Source organism: Labrus bergylta, chromosome 3 (assembly GCF_963930695.1).
Source record: "Labrus bergylta chromosome 3, fLabBer1.1, whole genome shotgun sequence".
Classification (NCBI taxonomy): domain Eukaryota; kingdom Metazoa; phylum Chordata; class Actinopteri; order Labriformes; family Labridae; genus Labrus; species Labrus bergylta.
In genome coordinates, this window is record NC_089197.1 from 14,396,990 (window position 1) to 14,423,422 (window position 26,433).

Consider the following 26,433-nt stretch of genomic DNA (forward strand, 5'->3'; position numbering starts at 1 on the left):
ATTTTCACTGCTCTCCTCCACGGCTGGAGAGAGGCAGGCTGTTTGAGGCTGCCTGTAAAGGATCAGCTTATGCTGAAGCTGGGAGGCATGTTAGCTCCCATGGAGATACTCTCTATCTGTGTGTGTATGTGTGTGTGTGTGTGTGTGTATGTGTGTGTGTGTGTAGCCTGATTATGATACTGTGTTGGCATCAGGTTGAATTTAAGGCAAAATCTGACGGAAAAATACAACCTAAATCTTTATTCAACAACCATGACACTATGTTAAAAGAGAAATGTCATCTTCTGTCTCTACAATCTCTTCTACTTGTTGCAATTTTCACATTCTTATTCATCTATCCAAATCATTAGAAGTATAAAAAATGAGCTGGCTTCATTAAAATAAATTTACACTACCTAAACCAAACAGGATTCACAAAAACAAATCACAGAAACACAAAACCATTAGAACCTTTCATTACATAAAAGCTTTCAGTTATTAAATGTGGTTGATCTGAGGTTGATTATTAATCTATTTCAAATTCTGATGCAAACAAACAAGCTTTTAAAGCGTGTAAAGCTGTTTTCACACATGCACATTTAGGATGTGTTCAAGAAGCAATATAAGCAGCATAATGTAAAAAGGATGCTATAGATATCCAGGATAGTTGACAAAGTGACAGAGTCCGGCTCTATCATGACACTTTTCTGCCTTCATGTCAAAACCACGTGTAATTTCATGTTTTCACAGTTTCAATGAACGAGTGTAAAAGAACATACTTAACTTGACCAAACTCCATTAGAAAGTGTTTCAATTGTTTACCGTTTTCACTTCCTTATCGATGTCCCCACACCAAAGATTTGAAAGATGGCGGTGCGTCCTCATACTGCTGCCTCTTTTCATCACTCGCCATGTCAAAATAATGTGTGTTATCTGACACCAGCGCTTCCCCCAACTTTAGCGCATGGTTATTGGATATTTACTCGCAGCGAGGAGTTTCCTCACCCCAGTGCGTGGACTCACAGGCACACACAAACAGAGCCAATTGGGAGAGAAATACTAATCGTACGCAAAACCGTCACCAATTCACAATTGGTTTTGAACCATGGATGCCGTACTGAACTGTTAAATATCATATTGAGAATTTTACCATCCCTATTTTTCACACAGCTCATCCAGATTTCACATGGGAATTTTACCCAGAGGCTGAGGATGAAAAGCCGGGATGAAAATTCAGCAGTTCCGAGTCACACATGCAGCTCCCACCAACACGTTATGTGCATGTGTGAAAACAGCTTATTATTTAAAAAAAAAGCTAAGGTTGTTAAGAAAACACTTTCCACTTGGTTAAGTAAATTCAGTAACAAGAACTAGGTAATCGTTTGCAATTTAAGAAATGCTACCTGTTCCTGGCCACTGTGTCTGGCGACCCTCTCTCTCTCTTCTGTTTCTTTTCCCAGAGTTACTGCAGCTGAAAGCACAGAGCTGCAGCCACAGCGAGCAGAGGGGTCTGCATATTCATGATGAAGCACTGGGGACTCACTTCAAGGAAAACTGCCGGCTGCATCGTCGCTGATGTCTGCCAGACAGCCACTACATTTCTAAAACTGAGTTGCCATAAGGATTTTGTAAGGTACCAAAACTAGTGATGCCAAGCAACAAACAAGGTTTCATCATCAACCTACCTCAGATGAGCTTCCTGACTGCTCAATGATTTTACACAGAATGCCCCAAAAAGGAAGAAAGATCACAATTCCATAAGCTCATTGTAGATTTAAGAAAATGCTGCTCTTATATCAAAACTGGAACCAAAGAATATACCATTTAAAAAATGATTCAAATGTATATTCCATCAATGTACTATTTGTTGTAGCCCTGAGTGACACAATTACAGATCCAGTAACACCATGAAACTGAAAAACTTGCACTTGAGACCAAAATGGTTGGTGTTCCTCCAAGTCTGCAAACAACATATGGTCCCTTTTCCTTCTGCATCACTGATAATAATAGCAGATGCTCAGCTGACAAACCTACACCAACACAACAGGCCAACAACTAAACGTGCACCAGTGCTCAGTAAGAAAGCTCTGTTTAAAGGCAGCTTAGAAGAGAGTAAACTGCTTTGAAGTTAATGCGACTGTGTGCTTTATCTCCTGTAGGAGGATTAAGCAGGTCATAACCAAAAAGCTTATAACCGAGCCCTACTGAGGGATTAAACTAACTCCTAATCAAATGGAGGAGAGACAAGAGAGAAATAGATAAACAACTTTATGCACAGGTCATGCCAGCTGCTTGTCCCAAAACATCATAAAAATATGTATCTGAAAAACAGGGAGTGGAAAAAGGAAGATTCATACTGTGAAATCGTGCTATAATAGGATTTACTGCACAATGCTGCAACAGGAATCTGGACAGTGAAGTCTCAAACAGTCAATGGAAAAATGGCAACGGATTTTAAGTTTTATTATGGTGCATGAGTTCAAACAATTACATTTTTTATGCACAAAAAGTGCTGGCAATGTTTTCCAAAGAAAGAATCAGAGTACTCACTGTTCAGAAGTATGTATATCTGTCATTACTATATACCCACCAATATAGTGTTCTGATGTACATTTTTGGATTATGTATATTTGACCCACAGTCAGTCAGTTACTTTCTTTCAGGGGAAGACTTGTTTTGGAGCAGAGCGAATCAAATGACAGATTTATTTTTAGAGTTATTTTATATAATCTGTGTAACCAGCTGTTGTCTAAAAGTTAAACAGTACAGGTAGCGTATTCATCTTAAAAAGTTCCATCCCTGTCATTTGGTTTCAAAAGCTTCTGCCTTATTCTGTACGCTGTGTGACTCTAAATAGCATAGTTACAGAAATTCAAGAGCACCATATTTACCAGGAATGTTTTGCAGTTGTTATCAATGAGCTATATAGCATGTAAGTTTGTAAAGCTCAACAGGCAGCAATGAGTTTGCACCTGAGAGCCAACATACTGAATCTTAAGTTGAGCGTGTGGGAAAGACTAGGAGCATGTTTTTTATTTTACAATGCAAAACACCCAAAAGTGTCCATTGAAATGAGGGAGATGAGACAGGAAGCTGATAAAAGGCGAGTCCTTCATTCAGACTGTCCTGAAGTAATAAATGCTATGATTGTTTACAGCTGAGGATATGCAACAAAACTTGATTGGAGAAAATTCAAGATTGATGCAGTTGTTCAAAGCTCTTTAATCAGAAAACAACTTGACATCAGGTTCATTGCTGTCACTCCTACCTGTTCTGTGTAAAGAGAATAAGCTGTAGCTGCTATCAACAGCTCAAACAGTGCTCAGTTTATTTTTGTGTTACTTACCTATTTGTGCTATTAGTTTTCTTATTGACAACATGGCAGTATTTAAGTGCATGAACTGCTGAATTTTAATTAGCTCATGTTACTTGTCGAAATTCAAAAAAATGCTAAAGTGTTTTGCTTTTTGACAACAACCCCCTACTGCTTTTAAAGTCCTTATGACACTGCAGCTCATGCTTTTTTAGTTAATGAAGCAGACATGAAGCCTGCAGCCTAATCCTTGTGAGAAGAGTTAAATACACTGTTCAAGAAAAAAGCAGAGAGTAATAATAAAATGACTTAGGTTTTAGTTTTGAAGCATGAATTAAATTATTTCTCTTGTTCCTTCACAGGTATGAGAATGGCGAGCTTGATTGGACTTAAACTGTCTTTCTTTTACCTATTTTTGTGGATATACAGTAAATGCATATAAAGAGCAGGGCACATTTTGGTCTTTTCTGCAGTGAACAGCTCAACTAAGGGATTTCACACTTGCAGAAAACTGCAGGGGAGTGACGTTTACATACTGTTACTGCTGCATGGTGCATAGAGTGTCTGCATGTGGCCGCTAAGATCTCCGTGCACGTAATTAAACGGCCACAGTTTTCTTTTCTCCGCTCTTTTGTTGACATTGTCATTCCGTTGAACTACACGTAGCATTGAAGTTAAGGCAAATGTTCTCATTACAGCATGGTACAGCGGACTCTGTTGCTTTGTCCGCTACTTGCATCTTTTCTCTTTAAGGTCACGTCTTACCTCCGGAGACCCCCGCCCACCCTCCCCTCTGACACAGAAAATCTCCCGCTGTGAGGTGCATATGTGAACAGCCAGGTCAGGAGACCATCCGGTGCAGTCCTCCTGAAATTATCTAGATATTTTCAGAGTGCATATGTGAAAACGACTTCATAAAGCTTTTAATGCTTGTCAAGTCTCTCACACTTGACAAAGGTTTAGAGGGGCTGAACATTGCTATTTATTCTAATAAACTGGTGATTAGCAAGAGTTTTGTGCGGGATTTTTTCTTCTCAAGTGACAGTTTGTTGTCGTAGGCAGAAAGAAATCTGACAAGTTGTGCACCTAACCAGATGTCATCATTAGCCCCACTGAAACAAACTTCCGGTGAATCTTACAATGAGATTATAAAACATATTTGCACAATCACGCACAAAGTGAAAATGATCACTCTGGACTCTTCACAGATAAAAGTTGCAAACATAATAGCTCCAGTGGTACATTATGTGATGTGGTGTAGTGTGTTGTGCCCTTCATCCACAGATTATAATGACGCTTAACGGGACGTGTGTCTGTTTCTCAAGTCCAGCAGTTTCTCCTCACGCAGACACACAATTACCCGTGTTATGCAAGCTAATGAAGCTGCAGTCAGTTCAAAGAGCTCTATCTCTCCTTATGCTATCAAAGATGATTCACTGATGACAAGAGGACGAATGCAGGGCTTGGGGGGACTTGTAACAGCTACGCTTAATCATTTCATCATACAAGCAAGACTGGGCTATCTCATACAGCGGATAGAGCAGCATGCCTAAGTTTGAGATTTAATTTGTCCATGTAATGAAGCGGAGGACAAATTGGCATGCAAAAGAGGTTGTACTGCATATAGAGTTAGTTATTTAGTCTCACACGCACAGTGAGTGAGTTCATTTCATAAAACAAATTTACGCAGTGCTCGGTCGTAATGAAGGGTTGTGCATGAGCAAAGTGTCAGTGCTTAATGATGTCTAAATAATCACTTTCTTCTGTTTGTCCTTATTGGGACCCGACGACCTTGACTGCAAATGCTAATTTGCTTGAATGAGTGATATCAGTGATATTGATACTGACCTCTAATCCATTCACAAAGAAAAGGTCAACTGGCTGGACATCCTGTCGACATTCACCACAGAGTCTTTTCACCGCTGATCCTTCTGGAAGTTTCTGCGGAGCTCCTTAAAATGGGAGAGGAGACGTAGGAGGATTAATACTGTGGCTCAATAAAGTAATATTAACAGATACATACATATGCATACAAATCTGTAGTTTTGAATACTTGACATTAAGACTGTGCATGTGGAGGTATGCGATGGAAAAATGCTGCATATTCATGCTCATCTGAAATGACAGGCAAAAACATTTGTATAGATATCGTTGTTCTCCATTCTCCCTAATTAAACTTGGATTTAAATTCATGACATTAATCAAGTCCTATCAATGTCAGAGTGAAGTTCCAGCTAGCAGCCTCTTCCCCTTGGGCTTGTGACCCTTTATCTGAAGACAGATCAACTCTTGAATGTCTACGAGTTGGGAGCTGTTGGGTCATGTTTCTTTCTGAGTTTGATTTATCTTAATCATTTTAGCTAGCGGACAGGTTGCTAATATAGTTAGCACTGTCAGCTCACAGCAAGAAGGTTCCTGGTTCAAATCTTTCAGTTTGGAGTTTGCGGGTTCTCTTCAATTACAACAGCTTCATCCCACAGCCGATAGACATGCTTGGTAGCTAAATTTATGTCTCTAATTTGTGTGTAGGTGTCAATGCGTCTGCCACTATGTGTCCACCCTGTGACGGGCAAATTGTCCAGAGTGGAACCAGCCTCTTGCTCAGTGACATCAGTGATTGGCTTCTACCCCTCAAGTCACACTCAACAGGACAAGTGGTATAGATGATGTGGTGGTCTTGCATAGTCATCTACTAAGTAAAATAAAAACACCATATCTACAAAGAAAATAAATATGCATGAAAACAATAATCACAAAAGAGCAGAACTGATCTTTTTTATATTTCCTATTCCATGTTGTGACCCCATAGATTTATATTTTGGTTCCTCCTATATGTTGACAACCACCATTTAAAGACAACTGCCTTTGACGGCTTTAATCAACCAAAGTGATTGTCTCCATGAAAATTACATTTGTCACTCAACCACATTAATTTACATCAATTTCAAAGAACTCTGTTATGTTATTGATAATTCCAAGCATGTATTGGGGGTACACAATACAAAATTGACAGGTTTCTGGTCAATAACATGTGAAATATTCACATGCCTGACATGATGTGGAGTATCATTTGCAGTTAAGGATCAGCTGATAAGAGCAGGAGAATACATTCCTCTGTACTCTGAGCATCTCGGTCTGAACAGGCTCAACATTCTTACCATGAACTCCTTTAACAGGCTGAATGTTTCCGGAGGTAGATTATGATTGATTGCGCCTTCTTGCTAAGCAGCTTTTCAATACATACTTTTTTTTTAAAAGGAAAGAAAATTATTAACTGTTGTAATTCTTTTTTCACTGTGGCTAATTATACCCTTAAAACAATGCACCATTGACTCTGACACAGATGCTCAATAAATTAAGATGAGGAAACAAATACATAATTGTAATTGCAACCATGATGAATTTATAGGCCTGTCGACAGCAGGGACATTAACGTACAACCAATCTGTCAGTGCAAATATGCACCGAGTGACATGGATACTTTACTTTGCAATTAATCTCACCAATGTATTTCTAGCCCCGGCTGAAACCGGCTATTAAACTAAAGAAGGAGCTAAATTGCCACGTCAAGGAGAGCATATTGATCTTTTCATGGAATGTGCTTATTGACAAAGCACTTAAATTAGATATTGGTGAAATAAAACCAGCTGGGCTTCTTCTGTCATAGCACGCCCGTCTGAAGTTTAAAGTACTTGAGGTGAAGATAACAGAATAGAAAGAATGAAGGCTAAGAATAAGAGAAAGTGAAATGGACAACACAAAAGGAACATGTTTTTATAGACTGCTATCTGTTTAGGGCTAAATGAGTAATAGTCTCATATTGCAGCAATTAATCCAAAATCAATTAATAAAGTGGGGTTGCACCGATTGTGAAAATGAGGGCAAATACTGATGTTTAATATAACAATAAAGATGGTTGCCGATTTAGATGTTTTTTCATGACCCTTTTGGTGTAAGGGATGCATCAGTGCATATGAAACTTAAGTGTTATTCACATAATCAGTGTGCTTAATGGTGAAACAAAACCCTGCATATCCACCCTCATAACTTCAGATTTAAAGCATTTGAGGAAGAAGCAGATGCAACATTTCTGAGAAGTCAGGCTTGAAGCTAAATTCCTAAAAGGATTTATGTTTGGAAACTGTAGCTACACCCTGCATATCAGATCGAATCTGTATTACATCTCACAAGTGAAATAAAGTTATTTTTAATAAAGAATTTCAAGCCTCATCATGCTCTGATGACATAAAGGGCAATGTGTGTGTCTGCGTGCGTCTGTATCCTGCCTTCATCCGTGAGATGGCATGGCACACCTTGTACCCAGCCAGTGAAAAGGAAGTAGAAATGTCAGCAGTCTTAATCAATAGTTCCGGGCTACTGTATGGGAGTACTGATGCTTTTTTGAGGCAGGCGTGCTGCAGGCAGATGGTGAGAGGCAGAAAATGAGAGTAAACGTCCGCCTCGAGCAGCTCCTTCTTCCTGGAGCTTATCCTGCACCACTCCTGCCATCTCTGCATTTTATAGGCAACAGTCATTCATTCCAGATATCTTAAACAAGTGTATACAGTCTTAGAGCATCTCAGTAGAGACCCTGACTGACATCCACTTTTTATAGAAGCTAAAGTCAGAAGGGCAGGAATAATAAACTAATTTATACATAATGTAATGTATCTTGATGTCAAAAGGACCATCACACAGCAGTGCAATCTGCTATCAGACTTCAAGAACTCACAGGAAGTGGAAATGCAGAGTTGCTATAATTGTTCTTAATAAGTAAACTCTTCTCATTAATCCCTGCTTGTAAAACTGCACATACAGTATTAAGTTTGCTTCAACCATTGTAATTACCGTAAGTGATTAAGCCTGTTGGTGCCCATTTGTGCTTTTCAGCAGATAGAAAACAATGCATATTGTGGACTGTTTGTCCTGCAGGGTTTTCTTTTTGTCTCAGATGTCACCCCTGACCTTCAATGAACACACAAACATAAATACATCTGCAGATGAATTTATCAAGATAAAAATGGTTTCACTAATTGTAGCTGTAGTTGAAATATTCTTTGTGATGTAATGAGGATTGCTAAACAACACAAACAACTGTCTGGAGAGTTCAAGAGCATCACAAACATCATCCTTGTTTCAACAAAACACTGAATTATCATAACCATCATGAGGAAAGGCTTTATTACAACACTGCTGTATTAGGGTGCAGTAATTTTTGCTAAGTGTGCCTATTATACTAGCATTTGTGCTAGCATGCATTTAATACATGTTCATATCATTGCTTTATTGTTAATAAGGAAATACAGCACATCAGGATCTGGCTGATTCAGCTCAGAATAGGGGATCGCAAAAATTGTTTTGTTTTATCTAATAAAAAAACTTTATCTTCCTAAAAAAGGTGTTGCCAAAAACTTAATAGAGTAAAAAGCAGCTGAAAGAGAACGTTTGAGTCGTTCAGTGGAAAGGTTTATCAGAAATGTGAAACTTTAGAGACCTTGGCACTAACCACAGCTGACAATCACTGCAGGTGAAAACAAGACAACTCTTGCAAACACGACTCATAATAAAAAGCGTATTTTGTATGAGATTTTTATGCTGGAGTTTTTTAAGTGCGTCATTTGTAAAGTTGAAGTAAGTTTAAGTATAGGTAATAGAAAGTATTTCTAAAAGCTGTGTTATTCATTAAGGTATGAAAGCTTAGAACTCCAGCTCTGGTGGAGAAAGCTTAGCATGTGGCTCTTAAAGCTTAGCACAGTGCTGACACCATTTTTATAGCCTTTACATATTGTCCCATTCAATCGACCTTTCTTAAGCAAGTGGTTGACACCTCGCATATGAATCATGAACATCAACTTTATGGCCCTCTCCTGTGAATACATTTTGAACATTAGGCTGAGGATATTTCTTTTACTGCAGCTAGACTGAGAGTGATATTAGGCCATTAATTACTTTAGTCGCTCTTCATTTGCTGCCATCCTGACACAAGCAGCCATCTATCAGGACTTGTAGTGAGGGTGAAAAAAGGAGATGGAGGCCCATCTGTTGGGCATTCATAATACATCCATTTTCTCTGGGGAGTCAATGGCTGGCCAAACATTGAATGATCGCACCACTGATGCCACCACGGTGCCAGCCATCGTTGACCATCTGATGCCCTGAGCTATATCCAACAGTTCTGAGTCTGTGAAGTAAAGAGCTTGTTTAAATGGGATTTCTGCCTGCAGAGCTAGAGCAAACTTATTATATGTGATCCCTTCTTATCAGACAACTTTGTCTCAAAATTAATCACAGCATACATAAAGAAAAAAAAAACACAGATGCCTTGGAAACACACTTTTCCAAGTCTCCCTTTAAGGAGATTTCACAAAGGGACGTTTAACTATATATTACAGTGAAAACAAGTACAACTTTAGAACAATATATACTGATCATACTGATTCCAATGCCTAGACATGAGTATTTGCAGATACCAAGAACGTTTTTGATGCTATGCTGATGAAAGAGGTATAGATAATTTAAGTTAAAAGAGACCAACTGTGACATTTTGCCTACATTAAATAACAGAACTCTCTTCTTGCAGCACACTGTTTTTTATCATCACATGAGCATTTACAGAAAAAAATGTTAATTTGGGGAGCTATATATTGTGGTATCTGATTGGTGCGGAGTCCTTCTGCACCTTTAAGAAAAAGCTAAAGACGTAGCTCTTTCATGAATACCTACTAGCTTAATGATGAGGATGATGATGGTCTCAATATTATTGATGATGATGGTAATGACGTTGGTTTTTGTTTGATAACGACAACCTTTAATCTGGTTTCTATACTGATTAGAGCTCTCAAGACCTGCCATCAATGTTGTGCTTTGCCTCTGGTCACTTCCTGTCAGCACCTGTGTGTCCAATCGGACTCAAAGCTGATCGTTTACTCTTACTGACATTGTTCACTTTTTCTAGATTCTTGCTTGTGTTGTACTTAGTCTCTGATGTACGTCGCTTTGGATAAAAGCATCTGCTAAGTGAATTGCAGAATTGTGAAATTGTAGAATTGGTGCATTGACAGGTGTACTTTCTGATACCCTGCATTAAAACAAGCTTAATTTAGATTAATTTCAGTCTGTCAAAAACTCAAATCTGGTCAGATATTGGGGTTCTGTATTCTGATGCAACCCATTCATACACATTTATATGTCACCTCTGAAGCAGCAGGAGCAACTTGGGTCTCTTACTCTGGTCTCTTATATAGGAGACCAGAGGAAATGTTGGATATATCTTATGGAAAGCTATGAAAGGGAATAATGCTAAAGCCACAATTCCACTTTATACTGGTCTGATTAAAATCACAAATGTGCATAGAACATTAAATCAAGACATTGCCAACACATTTTTTTCTTCACCTGAAGCCCTAGTCATTACTTAAAATGACCTCTTATCGTATTCAATGTGATTCAGAGGACAATTAATGAATCCACTTTAATAACAGACCTCAGGGCCTGAGCTAGTCACCAATGTTACTCATACTCTCCCTAAGATCGGGGCCCATCCCAACCTCTCCCAACTCTCAAAACATTAGGGTAATTTTCACACTGGATTAACTGGACAAAGAGGGTTTCAGTGGGCCTGTATCACATGCTGGGGGATGCGTTGTGGCTGTCACAAGTATTCAGGGATATAGACAGTAAATTCTGATGTTATTTAGCTGTGCTTTGCATATATTTAGTGGCTCCATCGCTCTCTTTTTGTGCCTGTGGAAAAATGCGGGTACTCTGCAGCAATTTACACCAGGACTGTGTACAGCTGTTCACGCACTCTTAGCTCTTTCTTTCCCCATGCATTGACTATTTAACATTTGCGAATTCTCCTGAACCCTCAAATATTTCAACAATTCACCAGCACGATCATAAGCCATGTGCACTTTAAACAAACACCCTCAGCTCCCTTTTGCATGACGACACATCATGATAGTGTCAGCATAAGAGTCTCACAGTTGGAGACTGAAGCAACAGGCTCAAACAGGCTCTGGAGAGGAGGGTGGAGTCAGTGCGCAAACACAGTTCAAAACGGAGAAACCCAAAATCCGAAGTGCCTCTGAGAGCCACTCCTGCTTAGCACTCTAGCTCTAAACGGAAGAAACAGGATGAGAGGATAAGGCTTGGAGTGGGAGGCAGCAGAGACAAGCTTGCGAGAGGAAGCCAAGATGAAAGTAAATAAGAGTTTGGAAGTTTTTGGAAGCTGAGTAAATACCCTTGGTGCCTGTCAGGCCTCTGTGGTGCTCACAGCAGTGAACTCTGTTTTCATCCTTGTAGGAAAAAGCTGGCAATGAAAGACTTAACCATCAAACTCTAGCAATACATCACAAAAGCAGCAAATAAAAATACACACACATACACATACACCACCCTTAGCAAAGGCAGTGAATTTGGAATGCAGGAATTATTTATTATCTCATTAAGTATGCAAAAGCTGATATTTCTATCTTGCAGCCACCAAAGTAGCGTTTGTTTACCACAGATGTTTTATTTTGGTGCAGGCCTAGAGTGTAGGTTTATCCTGTCATGTTTGGATTCATATTTAAACAGAGTGGAGCCTCAACTTACAGTTATTCAAACGACTAATTTGTCTGTAAATTACTTTCTTTCAGAATATATTTGATTAATTCTGCCAATATAAGAAAAGAGAAAAAATGATCAACTATAACAAAGCCTGATTGATAAATCAGCTGCTGATATAGTGCTGATGTGAGACTATTACATTGCATCTGACAGCTGTTTGAACGTACGCTGAAGACTGTAGAGAAGCTGACAAACTAACCTAGCATCTCGTAACTGAAGGTACAGTGTACTCAATACTCATAAATCCATCTCACTGGAGGGGCTCCGCAGTAAGATACACAGTGGACGTGTGTGTGTGAATTTTCAGTCTGAATTTGTTTACACTAAAAAATAATGAGTATTAAATATTTCAAGAGATAGACTCAGAGGCAAAAATGTTGATACTTAATTCAGTGTATAAATATTCAGTGCTCGAGATTCAATGGAGTTTTAATTTCAGATGACACAGGTATACTCCCATACTTTTTGGTTACTTGTACATAGTTAAAGAAGTACGAAATCAGGTGACATCCCACATTTCAAATGTCACTTAGCACTCAAGCTCCAAGATTTGGCTGCCTTAATGATTATTCCCTCGAGGTTTTCAACACTAAAATGTAGCAGATCTGTACAAATCAAAAATTCATTTCTCAACACATCAAATCCAAAACAATGTATTATTTATTGACTCCCCTGACCCATCAAATAAAGTCACACCTAGTTCAAGGAGAACAAATGATGTCTTTGAAAGGAAAGAGAGAGGATAGGCACTCTTGCAGACAAAGTACAAGGAGACACATGACACAAGAACATGTCTTACTGGCTTCTGTGTATCTGACGAACAGCTTTGAACTTGTTAGTTGTGCAGACACTCTGTGTGAGCACTGAAAAAGCAGAGGGCTGGGCCCCAGCTGCCTCTCACATGAAGACAAGACTTGCATCTTCAGAACCTTGTTAGTTCTCTGAAAAGGCCACCGACTAGTTGGGAATATTAAGCAGCTCATGCTGTCGGAAATCAAAAGGATTTTGGAGGAGAGTGGGAAGCTTCAAAAAGGCTTTGATGGTATATATCGCTCAATCTCCAGCAGATATGACGGAATGAAGAAGGAAAGACGGGAACAAGGGCTTCAGAGATGGCAGGGCCGCAGAGGTTATTCTTTCTCCTCTCTGAATTCTGCATATGCATGTATCATTATTCATCAATCAGACAGACTCGCTCTTAAAATGTCAAGACTGTGGACTTGAAGATATCGTCGGCACGAGAGGGACAGAAATAGAAAAAGAATAGTGGAAAGTGGGGCACTTTGAGGTCATTTATCATAACAGGCACACTTTAGGGAAGCAAACACTCACTTCCAGTAATGTCCAAATGCAGACTACATTTACAACATTAATAAAAGTTTCATTTCTGCATTGCTCCTTGCTACAGTTCCTCCCACCACTGGTCTCACCTCTGCTGGGAGGTGAAGGGTAATGTCAGTACTGGGATGGAAAGCTATTGTTTCCTTTCCAGAAGAACAGGGGATTGGGGCAGGAAACAGATAGAAGACCCTGCTCTGATTTCTGTGTGGGAGAGGAAGCGTTCATTCAATCCCCTCAAGAGGAATCTAAGGTCAGGTTCCCTAATGAAATAATTAGATCACCAGCGGTCTTTTGCTGGAATAATTACAGACACAGAAAGTTCCTGCTGAAATACTTAAATTAAATGAAAGCAAGCTGAGTTTTGAGCTTGGTGTGACTCTTCGACAGACACGTTGATTTAATAACAGCGGTCCTGCTGCGGTGAGAAAATTAACCATCACTTTGCAAACAGATTAGATTGCGCCTGATAGCATCTCTCTTGGGAAAAGTCAGACCTCCCTTCAGTCACAGAAACAAAAAGGGTGTCGACATTGAGAGAGGCTTTAATTCAATCTATTGTTTCAACCTTTCAGCTCTCCACATTCAACTTCAAGAATACAACCTAAGACCTTAAAAGTCTGAACACTGATAATCAAGTTGGTTGTGAGATTTAAAATATAAATCACATTGTCTCTCTGATGTAAAGAATTTAGCAGAAATGTCAAGTATCTGTAGGCCATCCAGCGACAAGGTTAAACATGTCTGTCAATGGGAAATGTAAATGCCTTAGGTGATGGGAAAAAGGGATCTTTTCTCGCAGATCTTGGCTTTGCTATATTCTGCAGGGTTAGCTGTAAGTGGCCCTTCCAAGCAAATTATTACTCCAGTGAGGGTGGTAGTATACTGTCAATCTCCCATTTTCTCTCTTCCCTGTAATTGCTCTCAGATAAATCCCCACAATCTCTCCCAGCAGCTCTCAGGCCATTTTCTTCACTTTCAATCTATCCTTGGACCATCTGTGTTTATATGGCCACACAGGAACATGCTAAGGGCATTACGGCTATTATACAACCGTTATCTTGTTTTGTGATTTAGGAGTGTAATCTTCGAGTTTTATAGAGTGTACAACAAGGCCATGCCAAAGCTTTGACACTATTCACAAGTCTGTGAGCTGGAAACTCAGTTTGTAATCCAGACTGTCCATGTGGTTTGGCTGAAGCTCTTTCCAAATGGAAAGTCCAAATGTCCACTGGAAACTTTTCAGAAGAACAGTGTCTGAAGATGCTTCTTTCTTCGTCAGTATAATTTAACTATATGACTAGTGAGAATAAATGTAATCATGCACAAAGAAAAAACAAGGAAATGTTCTGGTTTTTTTTCTGTTCTGATTGTGAATAACAGAGACATGTGAGTCAAGCAGGTAAAAATAGATGACACTGTTGGTTCATGACTAAAACCATTGTTTAATTCTGGTTCCTGTTACATCAGTGTCAATAGTTGTTTTCTGACCAAACAGTTCTGGGGACTTTTTGAAGAGGAACTATCCACTAGGGAGTTCCCTGAGAACTACACACCATGGGGACTTAAATTCTGTCTGCATCTGCACCGCCATGGTGCTGCTTACTATGAATCTTAAAGTGACGTAAGCTGGCCGACAGTTGCTATAGCAACGTCATTCCTGCGACACAACAGAAAATATGGAGCATACCGTGGTGGGAGCTGTTTGTGTGTTGTGTGTGATTGGGTTCATGAATGAAATTGAGTTTGAAAGGAGACGTGCAAGAGAAAAAGCATTTTAGAAACTCACAAGACGGACAGCAAAGAGGAAACGACTTATTCAAAAGATGGCAGTGCTTCACACGATTGAGGCGGACAGGAGACGAGAGCGCCGCAGAAGGGTAACTTTTATGTTTGCTTATAGTGTAAAATGTGCTCATTTATTTTTATGTTGTATGTTCAAATTTTGTTTGCAGTAATACAATACTGTGGAGAAATAAGTCTTAAGTGAAACACAAAAGTGTGTTTGTTTCAGACGTAGCGGCGGATAACGGCACAGTGCAGTGCACCGTCCGTTTGGATGAAAAGGAGAGCGGTTGAATGGTGGAAGTCCGTTGTTTCAAATTTGAATGAAGAGCAGTGGATAGAAAACTTCCGGATGTCAAGAGAAACATTTGAATATACAGTATATGTCGCCGCCTTAAGCCTGTAATGGAGAAAGTGGATACAAATTATCGACTCTCTGTGCCACTTAAAAAAAAAAGAGTTGCGGTCGCGCTGTGGAAACGTGCCACAAACGCAGAATACAGGAGTATTGCGTGTCTGTTTGGTGTTGGCATTTCAACTGCCTGAAAGAATTTTGCTCCTCTGTGGAAGAAGTCCTTTTTCCCGAGGTAATTAAGATGCCTAATGCAGAGAAGCTAAAAGAAATGGCTATTTTCTTTGAACAATGGTGGTAGTTATCACAGTCACAGGGGCTATTGACGGCCCACATATTCCAATTTCAGCTCCACGGGAATACCACACAGAATATTTCAATCGCAGGGGGTGGTATTCCTTTGTATTGCAGGCAGTAGTTGACGGCAAAGGACTATTTTGGAATATTTATGCTGATCAACCTGGCAGTCTGCATGACGCTAGAGTCCTGCGCTTCTCTGCAACTGTGGGAACTGGCTGAGAGGGGGAAAATGTTTTCACAGGTTCACAAGAACATCGGTGGGCAGGAGGTTGGCCACTACATAGTAGGAGATGCTGCCTATCCACTCACTAGCTGGCTCATGAAGCCTTTTCAAGACAATGGTCACCTCACACGACAACAACAGCTCTACAACCACAAAACAAGCAAGGCGAGGGTTGTGGTTGAAAATGCATTCGGCCGGCTGAAAGGAAGGTGGAGATGTCTGCAGAAGCGCAATGACTGCAGTCTTGACAGAGTGAAGTCCATGGTGATCACCTGTTGTGTACTTCACAACCTCTGCGAGAGCCTTGATGAGGAGTACAGAGAGGAGTGGGGTTTACCTCCTCCCCTTCCCCAGCCAGATGTGCTACTGCCACCTGGGGCAGAGACTGAGGGAATAGAAGTGCGTGCAACCCTGATGAATTATCTGAACCCTTTGGCTGACAACTAACTGACCACCACACTGAAGCGTCACAGACATATTTATGAGTACACAAACGTTACACCTAACAGTGAGAAGGGATATCATTTTAATAAATTAATGGAATAATTTAAAAAAGACATCGAGCCTGAGTTTGTGTGCTTTTTCTTCTTTCATGACTTCATCTGTAATATCAGTGGCTGCATAACTACAGTAAACTGCACTTCCTCACAAACCTTTATTTATTACATAACAACTAACATATTTATTTTTAACAGAACTTTGATTTATTTAATATCTTAATAAATAAGTTAAATAGAAATAAATACAGAGATAAGTCAAAAAATCACGTCAATTAGTTCATTTTAATAAATAAGGTAAGTATTAAATAAGTTAGAGGTTAATTTAAAGAATAAACAGGTTGATAAAAAAAAAGTTAATTAAGTTAATAAATAAGTTATACAATTGAGCAGAAATTATTTTCAAACAACAAAAGAACTTGAGGGGTCAGTCCAACTCAGGGTGCAGATGACCTGGGCCTTGTGCCCTTGCCTCAAGCCAGTTCAAGAGGGTCAAAAGGTCATCTTGAAAAGCAGCCTGTTGGCGCCTTGCTTCTACAGCCTCTGCTCGTAGCTGGGCAAGTTCTTCAGCCTCTCTTTCATTTTGCTCTTTCAGCATTTCCACAAGATTCTGGACTTAAGCTTGGCTTCCTCTGCGGTTTTCCTCTTCTAACTCGAGCATATCCTTAACCAGACACAGGACACTTGAGTCACCCCTTTTTCTCGTTCCTGGCAAAACAAACAAACAAAATAGAGGGGTGGAGAATATTAATCAGTTGTGTTGTGAATTAATGACAATTATACTAATTAAATATTACTAAAGTGATCTTAATCAAACACATAACTTAAGTGATAATGAAATTTCACAGGTATAGCCTGGTATATAGGTATGCAGTTTGACAAGAATGCATTTCCATTACTTGGTATAGCAGGTAGGGGAGAGCTAGGGTGCCTGGGGGTGCTGCAGGCCACAGGAGTACTGCTGGGAGAGCTGTTTTCGGGCAACACGAAGGACTCTGGTGCAATCTCTACAAAAAAAAAAGCATTTTAATTAAGTTAGCTGCCCTAAGGTGCTCTAATTTTTAGCTTTAAAAATTCAAAGTGCTCATAGCAGATAATATGAGCCTACCTTGGCATATTTGTATTCTGTATTTACTTTTCTAACCAACATTTAAACCTGTATTTCATTAATTTACCCAGTTTTCAGCCTGCAATACATTTGTTTACTATTTCAATATATATTTCTGTCTCTATTATCCATTAAGACTACTAACCTGTATTGCATTTAGCATATTTAAGATAGTGTGTCTTTAGGTAGCTGTCTCACAGACTGCCTGGTGATGATGGGTGCTAGATCTAGCAAACACTAGGGCAAGCAACACCTTGTTATTACTTTCAAATAACGTTTTATAAAGTCAGGGTTACCCCTCTTACCCTCTTTAGGGGATTCCAACGGCAGTGTCCTTCGTGCCCGCATTACCGGCATATGACGGTCTGTGGCCGAGGATAGCGTCAAGCGTAGGATACCACTTGCTGGCTTTCCTGCCAGATCCACTCTGGTTGTTTTGGTCTTTGATTTTTTTGAAATCTTGTTTCAGCTTTTTGATCTTCTCACGGCACTGCTTCGCTGTGTGGCTGATACCCAATGTAGCGAGCTGGCATGAGATACTTAGAAATATTTTGATATTCCGCTTTGATGACTCAAAATCCGGTTGGATTTCCTCCGTCGCGTAAATGCGTAATAACGCCTGGACTTGTTAACTTGTTGTCGGTCCATTTTTCCGTGTCACTCTCCATTTTTTAGAGCTTCTTCAACTGATATTTAGGCTACTGTTATTTGATAACGTTTACTGTGGGATTTAAAAAATGGCGGTTGGTGAAAAAAAAAGAGGGAAGGTTCCAACAGCTCATAGAACTATGAAAAAGTTCCTGCAGTCCAAAAACACTAATCCATTCTGAATCTGTCAGACATGTGGGACACAGATTTCCATGATATGATCTTAATTACATGTTTTCAATCAATATGTCCACCTGATCCATCAATCTCTTATTTGATTGGCAGAGCAGGCAATGCAATTACTCTAATTGGTTTGCACTGGCGAGGTTATGATAATAATGCCAGAGCAGCTGTCTTATGTTAACGTGGCTTTTTATAGCACCTGTATGACTGCACATCATTATAACATTTTCACATGCACCCTTAAGCACACTGACATCTCAGTCAAACTCTAGAGGAAATCAGTGATTTAGTTTACGGTTCTCATATGCAAACACGCTTGAGATCATGAATAAAACATGAATATTTCCACTTCATCATTTCACCTGCCTGTGGCCTGTTTTATAAATATGATAGTTGTTGTGGGAAGAGAGGGTAAAAAATTGTTTTTTTTTTATTTGCGCTAATGCATCTTGTAAATGTATCTGGCCCATAGTGTGTGGAGCTTGTGGTTTAGGGTTAGCTCTTTTCTCCATCCTCTTGGTTGATGGACAAATGGAATAGGTTTGTTTACATCTTAATATCAAGTTTGGCTAGTCAAAGAAAATAAACATTGTTTGCTGATTTTTTATCTTAGAAGACAGACAGAATAACAAATCCCAGGTTATGACCAAAATAAGTTCCTAATATTTACTTCCCTTGTGCAATCTCATGCAATCCCTTTTCCATTTCAACATTTAAGTGCTGAGGTCTATTTAGTGTTTGTGTTGAGACAGATAAGATGTGACCTCAGAAATAAAACTAGCCTGCACAATTAGTCATGATTGTATCGTTATATTAGTATTCAAAATAAATACATTACACAGTCTGAATTTATCACAATAAATGAAAAAATATCCCCATTCAGCCAAGTTTCTACTCAATTCAATACCTGTTACTTTTCATTCATAAGAAGGATGTTGCATAACTCTCAATTTACTGTCAGATTAGAGTTTAAACCACTGATTGAAGAACTACTCCATCATGATATACAAAATTGTACTGAACGCTTGCCTTAACTACAGACTGAACATTTTAAATTGCTTTATTCCCTATACCTAAAGACAGACAACTCTTTCTGGTTCAGGCAATGATGCAAAATGAACATGAGTCAAAGATCCATTAACTAGACAACAAAACACAGCTTGAAATAGATTAACTGAAACCGTGCTTACCAAGGTCTGCTCCATTATGGCAAAAAATTATAATCACGATTTTGATTTTGAGATCCTGAATAATAAACATGACTACTCATTGTTTTTACAACATCTGAATCGCATGCATTTATCCTACTTAAAATGTCTTAACATTTTAACATTCTGAACACAAACATGAAAATAGATGAGTGAAAAAAATGCAAATATTTCTAAATAATAATATATAACAATGAAAAATAAACTGTTTTTTTTGTTTTTTGTTTTTTTTAGGTATGGTTGGGTACTCGTGGGCCATGAGGCATCAAAATCGTTTTATCTTGTTTTCATGACTGTGGGAATACAAAATTGTAATTGCAATTGAAACTCCATTAATTATCCCGTCTTAGTACCTAGATCTATGACAACCCATGTACACGTAAAATATCTTTCCATTATATCTTCCCAGAAAAAACAAAGCTCTTCCCTCGGTAACAGGGTTGCTTTCCATGGATGGATAGAGCTGGTTGAAGATATGACATTGAGGAAGCTGTCGTCCATCAAATTTGTCATTGCAAACAGGACTGCTGTCAGAGCTGAGCTGAATAGCAAATGTACTTCTGAGGCATGAGGACTAGTATACAGTATAGTATGGAGAAGCAGAGGAGAAGAGATGTGTCTTCCCTTTGATGGTACAAAAAAGCACATTTATTCAGCTGCACTTCTTCATATGTTGAGATCTACAGAGACTGCACATTCACTCTCTTTTCTGCAGTCAGCATTCCCGGGGCTTATAGACTTCAGCAGCATCCATAATGAGAGGGTGGATGTAGAAAATGTAAAGCATAAGAAAAAACAGGAGACATGAAACGTGACAAAAAAAAACCTTCTCAGATAGTCTATATATGTGAGACAATGAGAAATGATATTTCACCTGATATAAACTTGTGGATTGGTTTACATATTAAATTACAGACGACTGAATATGGTCTGCATCATAAATGTCTATTCCTGATAAACAAAAGAAAACTGATTTTAAAGTCACATAGATTCTAAAAATGTATATTAATAGGCATACAAGATTTCTCATAGCAGAAATTCAAACATTCTCTCTTTTGAGGCCAATCTCTTTGTTTGTCTTTGATCAACTAAAACCTGCTCAAAACTTTAATAACAAAAGAATATTTGCATCTACTCTCATACTGTCCTGGTCTCCAACACACACATGGCCAGCAGTGATTTACAGAATTCATCTCAGACTCTTCTGAGACTCACTAGGACAATAACACTTCAATAAGCCTTTGGATGTTTGATTCTTGTGAGGTGCATCTATGGGCAATAAAGAGTTGTCAGTTTCCCTCACTAAGAGGAGACCAACTCATAGGGCAAAGAATAAAACTCCACACAGAAAAAACAGAAGATTTGGCCAGCTTGCTGTGAAGAAACTGCATCATAATGGGGAGCCATCGGGCTTCCTGTAGTGCTGTAAATGGTATTTTAATTTTGTGGTAATATTTTCCAATGAGTTGTCTGTATATTCAACTAGTTAGCTCCAACTATGATCTCTTTGACCTGCCAGTGTGAGCAGATGCTTGTTAGCTGAGAGGGTTCTGGAAATGAAAAAAATATGTCCTGATGGGAAAAGAACAATTGACAGTAAATTAGCAAACGTATTAGCAAAAGAAAAACCCTGCTGATTAGCTTTTCAGTGGTAAATAATTAATATGATTAAAACAGATAACACATGTTGAAAAAAAAAATACTTCAAATCAAGGAAATAATTTCAAGAAGCGTTAAAAAAAAGAAGCCTTTAAATGCAGGAATCAAATAGTTTGGGAAGCCCTTCAGGATTTCTGGAAAGATGTAACCCAGGCAAGTCTGATTTCCGCTCAACACCATAATTAGCCAGACAAGATGCAGATGGTGAGAGGCCACACAGCTCTTCTATTTTTCATATACATCCATCCATCCATCTTATTATGAACAGGGCCTTCTCATGCAAAACTTTGCACATTAGAATTGTGCTGTGTCCTTTTGATGACACAACAACAGTGTAAAATATTCAACAGCAAGCATTAAATAGTGAAAAACAGCTGCTTCGGTTGAAGAAGCTTTGGTACTGTACTTACTGTCACACTTTCATTACTTACTGGAACACTCAAATTCAAGAGTCATAATTAATGTTATTAGTAACACCTCTGCTTTTCCAGCTTCCCAGTCATAATGCCTGCTGAGAAATAAACAGAGTAGAGCAAAGTCTTATACCCAGTTCAAGGCGGAATAGTTAAACCTTGTCTGCAATATATAACCATGAAGGCATTGAGGTTGGGCAAAGTCATCCAGCACCTGAAGAGACATGAGATCCTAAATTCTCAATTACTTTTTCTCTGTGTTACCTGCACAACATGTGTGGAGACACTACTAGCAACAAAGAGAGAGGGAAAAGGGCTGTCTATAGTTTTATGGATAAAAAAAAGGCTCATTTACTTGAGTGTGCTGCCCAGGTATCATCTATGTGTGGGGAAACACTGGCCGAGAAATATCTTCTGCAAAGACTTCAGCTGCTGCAGCCATGCCTGCACGCCTCTATTCAGGTACAGATGTGCAAGATGTATGTGATCTAGCACGAGAGAAGTACAAGGTAGACAGCATACTGTGCTATTTAAAAGAGGGAATCAGGATTAGATTTTATCCAACCGATTTGAATCGTCACTATGGGTACATTTTTTAAACTGTCTTGCATAGTACTATAAGTTCCCTACCAAAAATGGACACAGGGGATGCAATCTGTACAAAAGCTCAGTTATTATAATCAAACATATTAATTTATTTGGCTGAACGATTGGGTAGCTTTACTCTGTTACCCGACTTTCTTTGTTTTTCAATCTCAAATATTGGGTGCTACCAAGACATGACATACAAGAGAGCCATGAAGAAGGGCTGCAGCTACAACACGGCTTGGACATTCTTTTTGCATAATATGTCCAGCCAATCTAATAAAGACTTAACAGGTCTCCAGGGCCAAGGTCGCGCCTCCTACCTCAAAAGAAGGAAAACTTAATTTGCAAGCCTAATCAAGTGTGAATGTCATTGAGGCTCAGGAAAGGAAGGTCGCACACAACTAATCTTGTTCAGAGTATATGAGAGCTTCAGACTCTCCCAGTTTTGCCATATTTAGGTTGAGTTTTAAGATGGCTATTAAAACAAGTCATCCTTTATCCACATTTGGTAGTAAGAGTGGATAGCTCTTGAGAGAGTGATGAAAAATGGCAGCCCCGAGACATTTCACTTCATTAGCTGATCTTTTCAATAAGCTAACTGAATAGAAAATAACTCCTTCATGAGAACAAAATCATTTAGAGGCTTGAACTATTCGTGTGTTAAAATACTTTGCTGCGTTGACAGAGAAGTACAAAGAAACGTTCCTTTATAAGTTAGTCTTGCAAGCAAATGTCTAAGCATCACTCGGATCCTCTTCAACTTAGTAATAACATCACAGTCAACTGCTCAAAAGTGCAAGTGTTCAGTCATTTTGTAGCTTTGTGTTTAGAGACTACAACAATTATGTTCTTATTTTTACCTTTACAGAAGTTACAGGTTTTATCTTAACTAGGGGTCTACCTGCACTGCTTTGGTCTGGTCCAAATTAGCAAATTGACACCATAGAGTACTCTGGGAATAAACAGTTGTTCTTGGATAGGCTTTGGATAGTGACTCATATGAGGAGACGTACACATCAGAGTATGCCCGTTAATGCACCGATAAAGATAAAGATAAAGATAAACTTTATTGATCCCCCATGGGAAAAAAAACAGCTCAAGAAAACAGGAATATAATCATTAAAAATAACAAGAAGTTAAAAATCAAACATATTTACATCAGTTAAAAAAATAACAGAGGAATAAAATAAAAGGAGAATAAATACAATAATAGAATAATACAAGGTACACTTCCACTTGTGGAGTATCCCATTGCATCCAATGCAATCCCATTGCATAATCAATTAACGATAGGCCTGAGCAATTAATCATGATTGTTTCGTTATTGCTCTATTTATATTTGATATATGACATCTGAAAGTCTGAATTTATCACAATAAATGGAAAAAATATCCTAATTTTTTTTAAACCTGTCTGTAGCTCATGCATGACGGAAGGGGTTGGTAAGTTAACTCTGTAGCACTTTGAGATTTCCTTCAAATGTTAAATCCATTATAAATACAATTTATCATTATTATTATCATTAAGTTGCCATTGAAGTAGATCCTCAAAAAAGTAATTCAGTTGCTACTTGGTGTTTTCTTTCTGTGGACAAAGATCTGAGTGTTTGAAGTAAACTTACAAATAAAAAAAAATCTGCACAGCAGCAGTGGTGTTGAGTGTACTGTTAGCTTGACCCAAATAACTTAGAATGGCTACAATATTGAGAATATAACCCCAAAAAACAAGATTTTCCTTTAAAAGCAGAATGAATACAAATCACTGGAATACAAACAATGAAAGTCAATGTACACGCTCCACTGGCACAGACACAAAAAACAAGGACATGGGAGACAAATATGCTGTTTGTTTAGTCTGTGCCAAGTTTTTTTTTTTTTTTTTTTAAAACCTCTCTTCCACTACGGATCACAATTGTTTGAACGAGTGAATGACAGGGGAAGTCTGTAGTGAGTAAAAATGAAGTGAGGAGCTTTCAGCCTGTCAACACAACACAAGGGACGTTATTAGCTTTGGTTGCACAAATCACATGCAGAGAGACAACACTGAAGCATCTCTATTCACTACCATTGAAAGGACACTTAGAAGTCCGACTGTCGCACGAGACAATTGTGGCAGAGAAGAAAAGCAGTAAATAAATGACTTAAATGAGTGGTATAAAGGGGCATGGGAATTCATTTTGGCTACTGACAATGTGGCAGATAGGACAGAAGGCAAAGGCACAAGAACTTGTGAGACAGCCAACCGAAGCATCCCAATCCCGAAAGAGTGTTACAAGTCCTTGGAAAGCCTTAATCCTGTCTACATGCACTGTAAAAAAAAAAAATCAGCTTTGGACATTTACAGTACTTCTGAAGACTTATTCACTGAAAGCTAAAAAGCTTGGTGAATAACAAGCTAGGAGCATAGGTCCCAATCTGTTGTATGCAGGCCTGAGGGCAACAGGCGCAACTTTCTTTTGTGTAACTGGGTGGGTTTGCTATTAAGGGGAGGAGGAGGGGTAGAGAGGAAGGTGCCTGGGGTAGGGTTATGGCTCCAAAGTATGCAGACACAAGCTGTCTGCGTGTTGCCTTTGAGGTTGGCTGTACTGCGAGGGTCAAAGGGCAAGGCTTTAGAACAGCCGTGTCCCACAGAGAGGCTCGACTCATCCCACCCCCTCTCAATCCCCTGCCAAAAATCTGCACAGAATGTTGGCTAAGAAGAGCTGAGTAAATGTTAACAAAAGCAGCCACAATCATGCTTGTCGTGTTTGGAAATTCAGAGAATTATGAACTGGATGCAACTTTCAAAACACTAAAAGTCAAATGATTTTCATTGAAAATATAATTTAATAAATATCTCCGTGAAACTGAGAAATGTGCTCATTCTATTTACTTGTGTCTAGGCTGCCTCCCATTCAGACATATTTCCATTCATTCCTTTTCAGGGAGAGCCTGCAAAGTTTTTTAATGTCATTCTGGCCTGGTTTAAGCATCGTTTAGGGTTTTAACTAAACAAAAAAGATGGCTAACAATGCAGTTGAGTGCATCTTGGTAGAACTGCATGAACATGACATTACATTCAAACAGTGAGGGTACTACAAGAACAAGTCTTGCCAAATATCTGTGTTTTAATTGAAAAAAAACAAAAAACAATTGTATTTAATTGAATTTTAGTAAGCACAACACAACCAAATACTATTTCAATCATTTTGTTTCTTCATTGATGGTAGTTTGAGAGAAGTACTAGATTTATAACTTTTACAAACTGGTCAGGCAAGAGGGCCAAAATATTAAATGAACGAGGGTGTAACTTTCAAAAGTGAATTATGAAACTGATGGCGGACACAAACTAATGTTTCAGTCCAAGCATCTTTATGCAGTAATGCAGTCAGAAAATCTGTAGGGTAGAAAAAAGAAGAAGGATGTACTAATGTCAGAAATGAAAGCAATGTTAACATGTTACTGAATAAGATAAAATGTAGTGAATGTTCTTGATGTGTTGTTGGGTCGAGTTAGATTTCAAAAGAACTCTATTAAAGTTATCTTCAGCATAACTAGCACGTTATTGGAACTTCTGTCTTCATTGCTTCATTGCTTCTTGCTTTGAAAAGCATGAAATAATCTGTTATGTGACATGAAACAAAAATTCTGTATTTTGTTGGTTGGACCACTATTAAGCACGGTGACAAACTATCTTCCAACACCATTAAGGAAAGAAAATCTCAGCATGAGATCCTGGCATGTTGCAGGAAAGACATCAATGACATTTAAGCTATCTGAAGGGAGATCGCTGTAACAGCTTGAGGTTAGCAACAACATCTACAGCAGCTCTCTGTAATGGGTGGTGTTCTGTTGAAAGGCCACTGAACTTGACAGCATCCTTTTCTTTTTCACTTCAGTTGTGTTTGTGCTCAATTTGTTCTTGGATACATTAAGACATTGATTTGTATGATTGCTGAGGCAATATGTGGTGGAGTACAGTCAATACAGCAATTTTGTGTCAATGGAAGCAATAATGTGACGGGGGAAAGTCTGCACCCAGCAGGTCCATGTTCGGAGTATTTTGGTGCCCAGTGAGAGAGAATAAAGCAGGCACTTGCTATAAGCAGTGGTGAGTGTTTATAATGATAATATGAACACTTGAAGAGTAGCACCACTAGCATTTTACTTATTATCTAATCTTACTGGGGAATTCTGGTTATTTGGGTCATGCTCGTTCCCATAAATCTTTACTAATTCCCAATGATATGT

The 26,433-nt window shown here is 38.8% G+C and overlaps 1 protein-coding gene across 1 annotated transcript in view; it reads right to left on the reverse strand.

Annotated features, from left to right (window-relative positions):
* The window catches only part of glceb (glucuronic acid epimerase b), a 59,513-nt gene that overhangs the window by 25,338 nt on the left and 7,742 nt on the right, over positions 1–26,433 (reverse strand). Inside the window, exon 2 of the mRNA XM_020641223.3 lies at positions 5,141–5,244. The gene's annotated coding sequence lies outside the window, so the exon portion shown is untranslated. The remainder of the gene's footprint in view (positions 1–5,140; positions 5,245–26,433) is intronic.